Below are 7,651 nucleotides of genomic sequence, written 5' to 3' on the forward strand. Positions count from 1 at the left end.
AAAAAGAGAGAAAGGCCATAAAAAAAGAGAAGGCCCAAAAAAATGAGAGAAAAAGAGAGAAGGGACAATGTTACTATCCTTTTACCACACTTGTGCTTCAAAGTAGCACCATAATCTTCATGATAGAGAGTCTCTTGTTTTATCACTTTCATATACTAGTGGGAATTTTTCATTATAGAACTTGGCTTGTATATTCCAACAATGGGCCTCCTCAAGTGCCCTAGGTCTTCGTGAGCAAGCAAGTTGGATGCACACCCACTTAGTTTCTTTTGTTGAGCTTTCATATATTTATAGCTCTAGTGCATCCGTTGCATGGCAATCCCTACTCCTCGCATTAACATCAATCGATGGGCATCTCCATAGCTCATTGATTATCCTCGTTGATGTGAGACTTTCTCCTTTTTTGTCTTCTCCACATAACCGCCATCATCATATTCTATTCCACCCATAGTGCTATATCCATGGCTCACGCTCATGTATTGCGTGAAGGTTGAAAAAGTTTGAGATTACTAAAGTATGAAACAATTGCTTGGCTTGTCATCGGGTTTGTGCATGATGAGAGCATTCTTGTGTGACGAAAATGGAGCATGACTAAACTATATGATTTGTAGGGATGAACTTTCTTTGGCCATGTTATTTTGAGAGGACATAATTGCTTAGTTAGTATGCTTGAAGTATTATTATTTCTATGTCAATATTGAACTTTTATCTTGAATCTTTCGGGTCTGAATATTCATACCACAATTAAGAAGACTTACATTGAAATTATGCCAAGTAGCATTCCACATCAAAAATTCCGTTTTTATCATTTACCTACTCGAGGACGAGCAGGAATTAAGCTTGGGGATGCTTGATACGTCTCCAAGGTATCTATAATTTTTGATTTCTCCATGCCATATTATCTTCTGTTTTGGACATTATTGGGCTTTATTATTCACTTTTATATTATTTTTGGGACCAACCTATTAACCAGAGGCCCAGCCCAGAATTGCTATTTTTTTGCCTATTTCAGAGTTTCGCGGAAAAAGAATATCAAACGGAGTCCAAACGGAATGAAACCTTCAGGAACGTGATTTTCGGAACGAACATGATCCAGAGGACTTGGACCCTACGTCAACAAATCAAACAGGAAGCCACGAGGTAGGGGGGCGCGCCTACCCCCCCAGGCGCGCCCTCCACCCTCATGGGCCCCACATTGCTCCACCGTCGTACTCCTTCCTCCTATATATACCTACGTACCCCCAAACGATCAGATACGGAGCCAAAAACCTAATTCCACCGCCGCAACCATCTTGGGGCCTGTTCCAGAGCTTCGCCGGAGGGGGCATCCATCATGGAGGGCTTCTACATCAACACCATAGCCTCTTCGATGAAGTGTGAGTAGTTTACCTCTGACCTTCGGGTCCATAGTTATTAGCTAGATGGCTTCTTCTCTCTTTTTGGATCTCAATACAATGTTCTCCCCCTCTCTCGTGGAGATCTATTCGATGTAATCTTCTTTTGCGGTGTATTTGTTTAGACCGATGAATTGTGGGTTTATGATCAAGTTTATCTATGAACAATATTTGAATCGTCTGAATTCTTTTATGTATGATTGGTTATCTTTGCAAGTCTCTTCGAATTATCAGTTTGGTTTGGCCTACTAGATTGATCTTTCTTGCAATGGGAGAAGTGCTTAGCTTTGGGTTCAATCTTGCGGTGTCCTTTCCCAGTGACAGTAGGGGCAGCAAGGCACGTATTGTATTGTTGCCATCGAGGATAACAAGATGGTTTTTTTTATCATATTGCATGAATTTATCCCTCTACATCATGTCATCTAGCTTAAGGCGTTACTCTGTTCTTATGAACTTAATACTCTAGATGCATGCTGGATAGCGGTCGATGTGTGGAGTAATAGTAGTAGATGCAGGCAGGAGTTGGTCTACTTGTCTCGGACGTGATGCCTATATACATGATCATACCTAGATATTCTCATAACTATGCTCAATTCTGTCAATTGCTCAACAGTAATTTGTTCACCCACCGTAAAATACTTATGCTCTTGAGAGAAGCCACTAGTGAAACCTATGCCCCCCGGGTCTATTTTCCATCATATTAATCTTCCAACACTTCGTTATTTCTGTTGCTTTTATTTTACTTTGCATCTTTATCATAAAAATACCAAAAATATTATCCTATCATATCTATCAGATCTCACTCTCGTAAGTGACCGTGTAGGGATTGACAACCCCTTATCGCGTTGGCTGCGAGGATTTATTTGTTTGTGTAGGTGCGAGGGACTTGCGCGTAGCCTCCTACTGGATTGATACCTTGGTTCTCAAAAACTGAGGGAAATACTTACACTACTTTGCTGCATCACCCTTTCCTCTTCAAGGGAAAACCAACGCAGTGCTCAAGAGGTAGCACTTTCCTGATAAACAATTAAATGTCATAAATGCTTCTCGTACTGCTCCATGGTATGCTGATTATGCTAATTATATTGTTGCTAAATTTATACCACCTAGTTTCACATACCAGCAAAAGAAAAAGTTTTTCTATGAGTTGAGACATTACTTCTGGGATGACCCACATCTTTATAAAGAAGGAGTAGATGGTGTTATTAGACGTTGTGTACCTGAGCATGAACAGGAACAGATCCTACGCAAGTATCACTCCGAGGCTTATGGAGGACACCACACTGGAGATAGAACTGCACATAAGGTATTGCAATCTGGTTTTTATTGGCCTACTCTCTTCAAGGATGCCCGTATGTTTGTCTGATCTTCCGATGAATGTCAAAGAATTAGTAATATTAGCAGACGTCAAGAAATGCCTATGAATTATTCACTTCTTATTGAACCATTTGATGTTTGGGGCTTTGATTATATGGGACCGTTTCCTGCCTCTAATGGATATACACATATTTTAGTTGCTGTTGATTACGTTACTAAGTGGGTAGAAGCTATTCCAGCTAGAAGTGCTGATCATAACACCTCTATTAAGATGCTTAAAGAAGTTATTTTTCCGAGGTTTGGAGTCCCTAGATACTTAATGACTGATGGTGGTTCACATTTTATTCATCGTGCTTTTCGTAAAATGCTAGCAAAGTATGATGTTAATCATAGAATTGCATCTCCATATCACCCACAGTCTAGTGGTCAAGTTGAATTGACTAATAGAGAACTCAAATTAATTTTGCAAAAGACTGTTAATAGATCTAGAAAGAACTGGTCCAAGAAACTTGATGATGCATTATGGGCCTATAGAACTGCATATAAAAATCCCATGGGTATGTCTCCGTATAAAATGGTTTATGGAAAAGCATGTCATTTACCTCTTGAACTAGAACATAAAGCATATTGGGCTATTAAAGAGCTCAATTATGATTTCAAACTTGCCGGTGAGAAGAGGCTATTTGACATTAGCTCAATTGATGAGTGGAGAACCCAAGCCTATGAGAATGCCAAACTGTTTAAAGAAAAAAGTTAATAGATGGCATGACAAAAGGATACAAAAGCGTGAGTTTAATGTAGGTGATTATGTATTGCTATACAACTCTCATTTAAGATTTTTTGCAGGAAAACTACTCTCTAAATGGGAAGGTCGTTACGTTATCGAGGAGGTCTATCGTTCCGGTGCCATAAAAATCAACAACTTTGAAGGCACAAATCAGAAAGTGGTAAACAGTCAAAGAATCAAACATTATATCTCAGGTAATCCCATAAATGTTGAAACTAATGTCATTGAAACCGTAACACCAGAGGAATACATAAGAGACACTTTCCGGAATGTTTCAGACTCCGAAAAGGAATAGGTATGTGGTACGGTAAGTAAACCGACTCCAAAATAGTTCTAATGGCAATTTTTCTCCGTTTTGGAATATTTAGAAAAATAGAAAAATAAGGAGCAGTCCGGGAAGGACACGAGGCCTCCACGAGGGTGGAGGGCGCGCCCTACCCCCTAGGCGCGCCCCCTGTCTCGTGGGCACCTCGTGCGCTCTTTGGACTCCGTTTTCTTGCACGATACGTATTTTGATCAGTAAAAATTCATTATATAATCTCCCGAAGGTTTTGACACTTGTATCACGCGAATATCCTCTGTTTTTGTTTCGAGCTGTTTTTGCAGCAGATTTGGAGCAAGATGTCATCTCAGGACTCTTACGAAGAGAGCTATGTCTCACACCTTATTGCTGACCCAAAGACCTATGGGGATCTATCTCCTTATGGTCGAACTATAGATGAGGAGGAGGATGCTCATCTAAGGAGGATCAACGATTCATGCTCGGAGGAGGAGGATGTCCCTCTACCTCAACCTGGGGATATGCACGTGAAGTTCAAGAAGTCTAGTCTCCCTAAGAGGGCTAAACTATCTAACAATCAATCCATTCCTTCTCGTTTTCGGCAGAAAAGCAAAGGAGATTTATGCGATAAAATCTTGAAGCTGGAATCGGAGGTCGATGATTTAAAGGAGGAAATTGTTCTTCTCAATTACAACATGAAGAAGCTGAAAGCACAATTGTCATCATCACCACCATCTTCCTCACCTCCGAAGAAGGAGACATAATCACATGGGTATGGGCACTCCCCTTGGCAACTGCCAAGCTTGGGGGAGGTGCCCCGGTATCGTATCACCATCACATCTTTATCTTTACCGTTTTTCTTAGTTCGATCCTTTTGGTAATATCTTGATCTAGTAGAGTAAAGTTTTAGTATGATATAGTTTTAAGTTTTGCTTTATGATCCCTCTATGTAATCGAGTCCGTGAGCTATATAATAAAGATTAGTGTTGAGTCAAGGGCTTGATTATTTTGCCATTATCTTGAGGGAATAAAAGAAAAAGAAAAGAATAAAAAGAAATAAAGAGATCATATTGATCTTATGGAGAGTAATGACTTCACATAGAAAGAGTATGATGATTAAAAGTTGTTGAGAGTTGACAAACATAGCTTTGGTCATCGTTGCAATTAATAGGAAGTAATAAAGAAAGAGAGGTTTCACATATAAATATACTATCTTGGACATCTTTTATGATTGTGAGCACTCATTAAAATATGACATGCTAAAGAGTTGATGTTGGACAAGGAAGACAAGGTATATCTGAGATAAAGTACATTGTCATGGATCATCCAACATGTTGAGCTTGCCTTTCCCCCTCATGCTAGCCAAATTCTTTGCACTAAGTAGAGATACTACTTGTGCTTCCAATTACCCTTAAACCCAGTTTTGCCATGAGAGTCCACCATACCTACCTATGGATTGAGTAAGATCCTTCAAGTAAGTTGTCATCGGTGCAAGCAATAAAAATTGCTCTCTAAATATGTATGACTTATTAGTGTGGGAGAAAATAAGCTTTATACGATCTTGTGATGTGGAAGAAATAAAAGCGACGGACTGCATAATAAAGGTCCATATCACAAGTGGCAATATAAAATGACGTTCTTTCGCATTAAGATTTTGTGCATCCAACCCTGAAAGCGCATGGCAACCTCTGCTTCCCTCTGCGAAGGGCCTATCTTTTACTTTTATCTCTTACCCTTATGCAAGAGTGATGGTGATCTTCACCTTTCCTTTTTACATTTTATCCTTTGGCAAGCACATTGTGTTGGAAAGATCCTGATATATATATCCAATTGGATGTAAGTTAGAATGAACTATTATTGTTGACATTACCCTTGAGGTAAAAAGGTTGGGAGGCGAAACTATAAGCCCCTATCTTTCTCTGTGTCCGATTAAAACTCCGTAACCACAAGTATTGCGTGAGTGTTAGCAATCGTGAAAGACTAAATGATAGTTGAGTATGTGGACTTGCTGCAAAGCTCTTACATAGACTCTTTCTGATGTTATGATAAACTGCAGTTGCTTCAATGACTGAGATTATAGTTTGTTAGTTCTCAATGAAGTTTCTAATTCATACTTGACATTTGTGAATAGATTATTACTTGAGCATAACAAATAATATGACAATATCCATATATGTTGCTATTATAAGAATGATCATGATGCCCTCATGTCCGTATTTTATTTTATCGACACCTCTACCTCTAAACATGTGGACATATTTATCGTTATCGGCTTCCGCTTGAGGACAAGCGAGGTCCAAGCTTGGGGGAGTTGATACGTCCATTTTGCATCATGCTTTTATATCGATATTTATTGCATTATGGGTTGTTATTACACATTATGTCACAATACTTATGTCTATTCTCTCTTATTTTACAAGGTTTACATAAAGAGGGAGAATGCCGGCAGCTGGAATTCTGGGCTGGAAAAGGAGTAATTATTAGAGACCTATTCTGCACAACTCCAAAAGTCCTGAAACTCCACGGAAGTTATTTTTGGAAATAATAAAAAATATTGAGCGGAAGAAATACCAGAGGGGGGCCACCCACCAGGCACGAGGGTGGGGGCGCGCCCTACCCCCCTGGGCGCGCCCCCTGCCTCTTGGGCCCCCTGGTGGCCCTCCGGTGGCCATCTTCTACTATATGAAGTCTTTCGTCCAAAGAAAAATAATAAGCAAGTTTTCGGGACGAGACTCCGCCGCCACGAGGCGGAACCAATCTAGGGCTCTGGCGGAGCTGTTCTGCCGAGGACACTTCCCTCCGGGAGGGGGAAATCATCGCTATCGTCATCACCAACGCTCCTCTCATTGGGAGGGGCCCAATCTCCATCAACATCTTCACCAACACCATCTCCTCTCAAACCCTAGTTCATCTCTTGTATCCAATTCTTGTCTGGGATTGGTACCTGTAGGTTGCTAGTAGTGTTGATTACTCCTTGTAGTTGATGCTAGTTGGTTTATTTGGTGGAAGATCATATGTTCAGATCCTTTATGCATATTAATACTCCTCTGATTATGAACATGAATATGCTTTGTGAGTAGTTACGTTTGTTCCTGAGGACATGGGAGAAGTCTTGCTATTAGTAGTCATGTGAATTTGGTATTCGTTCGACATTTTGATGAGATGTATGTTGTCTCTCCTCTAGTGGTGTTATGTGAACGTCGACTACATGACACTTCACCATTGTTTGGGCCTAGAGGAAGGCATTGGGAAGTAATAAGTAGATGATGGGTTGCTAGAGTGACAGAAGCTTAAACCCTAGTTTATGCGTTGCTTCGTAAGGGGCTGATTTGGATCCATATGTTTCATGCTCTGGTTAGGTTTATCTTAATACTTCTTTTGTATTTGCGGATGCTTGCAATAGGAGTTAATCATAAGTGGGATGCTTGTCCAAGTAAGGACAGCACCCAAGCACCGGTCCACCCACATATCAAATTATCAAAGTACCGAACACGAATCATACGAACGTGATGAAAACTAGCTTGACGATAATTCCCATGTGTCCTCGGGAGCATTTTCCTTCATATAAGAAATTGTCCAGGCTTGTCCTTTGCTACAAAAAGGATTGGGCCACCTTGCTGCACTTTATTTACTTTTGTTACTTGTTACTCGTTACAAATTATCTTATCACAAAACTATCTGTTACCTATAATTTCAGTGCTTGTAGAGAATACCTTGCTGAAAACCGCTTATCATTTCCTTCTGCTCCTCGTTGGGTTCGACACTCTTACTTATCGAAAGGACTACGATAGATCCCCTATATTTGTGGGTCATCAAGGGCCGCTCTTCGCGACCCCAGCTTTACTAAAGAAGCATTCAATGCCTTCAGCTCGG

The sequence above is a fragment of the Triticum aestivum genome, chromosome 6D, assembly GCF_018294505.1.
Source record: "Triticum aestivum cultivar Chinese Spring chromosome 6D, IWGSC CS RefSeq v2.1, whole genome shotgun sequence".
In the NCBI taxonomy this organism is placed as follows: Eukaryota; Viridiplantae; Streptophyta; class Magnoliopsida; order Poales; family Poaceae; genus Triticum; species Triticum aestivum.